The sequence below is a fragment of the Cyprinodon variegatus genome, unplaced genomic scaffold (assembly GCF_000732505.1).
Source record: "Cyprinodon variegatus isolate N-32 unplaced genomic scaffold, C_variegatus-1.0 Scaffold261, whole genome shotgun sequence".
NCBI classification, from domain to species: Eukaryota; Metazoa; Chordata; class Actinopteri; order Cyprinodontiformes; family Cyprinodontidae; genus Cyprinodon; species Cyprinodon variegatus.
The window spans coordinates 805,448-808,071 of NW_015150714.1; positions in this window are offsets into that span (position 1 = coordinate 805,448).

Below are 2,624 nucleotides of genomic sequence, written 5' to 3' on the forward strand. Positions count from 1 at the left end.
AAGGCTCCAAATTTTCTTTAACGGAAAGTAGCCAGACTGATCTGCGAGTGCTTGAAAGCTCGCGAGATCAGGATGGTCTCACCAGGCTAGGTTTAATGTACATGTAAACAATATTCTTTAATGTTCAAATTAGCTTATATTGCCAATTCTTGCAAGCCCATCTACATCTAGTACTGTGTACTTTCTGTCATGGACCAACATCCATCACAAGGTACTGCAAAACTGTAGAGGGGGGAAATACTTTCAAAGGATTTACAAGTAGAATTCTAAATAGGGCTGCATAAAATCTTTTGCATCCAGTTGCCTTCAGAGGTTACGTAACTAGTAACCAGAATCTCGATGTGTGTGCAGTTTGGTCGCAGTATAAACCCAACTGTTCGGTGAAAGCCTTAGAGGTTTGATGGTGATTCGGAAAGAGGAGACCAAAGTTTAACCTCTTGACTTACATGCAAACACTGTCACAAAGGTAACAACTCTCAGCTGAGCATGGTGATGGCAGTATTATGCTGTGGGGATAGCCTTTCCAAGAGGGAAACTGGAAACAGGTCAGGGTAATAGTGCTAAAGAGAGAGCAAGAAGAAACGTTTTAGAGACTGTAAAAAACTTGAGACTTTCAGGACAATAATAGCCCTAAACACAAAACTAGTTCTAGAAGGCATTAATTTAGATCAAAGTCTTACAGTGGCTCAAAGTCCAGACCCAAGGAGTCATTCACAGATGCGCTCTAACCAATCTGACTGAGATTGGTTTCAACCTTCACATGAGCAAAGCCGGTAGAGAAATACTCTATCTTTGCATTTGTAACTGCAGCAAAAGTTGCATTATGGGGGAGTGTTGGCCTAGTGGTTAGAGCAGTGCGCTTGTGCTCAGAAAAGGTTGCAAGTACCTCGTTTTTTAATCCCTAGAGACTGCCACTCTGGGTCCCCTGGCACCACACAACGGCAGCCCACTGCTCTCCAAGAGGATGGGTCAAATGCAGAGGTAAATTTCTCCACTGTGACATCATTAAAATGTTAAATGTAGTAGTAGTTAAAAAAAACCCACCATGGTCTTAAAAACACATACACACTAAAGAAGACAGGTTAAGAACTGGTGGTTCAAACAATTACCTTTCAGGCATGGGCGGTTCTAGGCAAGGGCCAATAGGGTCCAGTGTCCCTATAGAACACATACTGGTTCCTGTTATGGCCCTTTTTAAAAAAAATGTATACATTTTTTTTATATATTTTTTTTAAATTCACATCCTGCCAATTAAGTGAATTTCCCATGATATACGCAGGTAGGTAAGATAATTTGCCAATGCAATAACTGCAAAAGAACATATTTCTTTGGCAGATCATCTGAATTATCTGCTGGAATTAAGGCGAAATACACTTATTTTATGAAAGTTTTACTTATTAGGATCAGTTTTTATGTAAGGGTAATATTAAATAATTTTTTTTATGCGGATATACTTAAACAGAAGAGACCATAACTGATTCAACGATTGAACCAATTGAAAGTGTTTCCCTTTACAATTCACTTTTATTTAGAAATTCAAGTCAGCTTTAAGCTTCAGCCGTATTAACATAGGATCACAGTTTCCATGTGTTAGTCAGGGGCAGAGGTGAGCAGAGTACCCAAACATTGTAAAGTAAAAGTAGCACTGCTTTATCATATTTTCACTCAAGTAAAAGTAAAAAGCAGCCTTAAAGAAATAGCTCAAATTAGAGTAATAAAAGGCTTATCTAGTACTGAGTGATCTACTGACTATCCATGATCATTGCAACAGATTTTATATTTTTTGCTATTCAATTTGCAAAATCAATTGTTATAGTGTGTGAGAATAGGTTAAATTGCAATATACTGTCTACTGTATTACCACTCAACCTCCAAAAGAAATGGCAGACTCAGCATAAAATAACATCTAACCAAGGAGCCTTGAGTACAGAAAAGATGACAGTGTATCTCTCAACTGTCAGGGTTTGGTTGTTGTTTGGAGGAACAAAATGCAGAGGCAGAGAGGCTGAGATGATTTCTTGTGGATTTAATTTAAGGAAACTGTTTAACAAAGGCAGGAAACCAAAAATCCAACTAAGGTAATGATGAAACACAGACCAGAACCATGGAGACATCAAGGGAAAACCAAACACGAGGAGCCAGGGAGAGACGAGGAACGTAGACCACAGCATGGGAAGACAGCAAAGACAAGGAACCAACAAAGAGTGAGAGCAGAGGGAGACAAAGGGAGGGCTAACGAGCTGACAAGGAGCAGGTGTGAGAGGAGACAACGAGGGAGCCAAGGGGAAAGGAACACACATGCTGGGAAGCTGGCGTCGGAGGTGCACAGCTGGAGTTTGATTTTTTAGCTAGTCGCCGAAGAAAACAGATGCCAAGTCCTGTAGCCTACTCAAACGGCGAAATAATTTGGGGGTCCTCGTCGGAAGAAGGAGACGATGACAATGACACTGATCCGAGTCAAAAGCCAGTTTGTGGGATCAAGACGGCGGCTCAAGTTGTAGAGGATGAGGAAGAGCTAGGAAGTGATTCGGATATGGATAGTTGGATGCCAGTTGGTAGTTACCGGAGAAATGGAAAATCCAAAAGTAGTGAAGCGGGCAGAACTTGTGAGAATTCAGGAATCA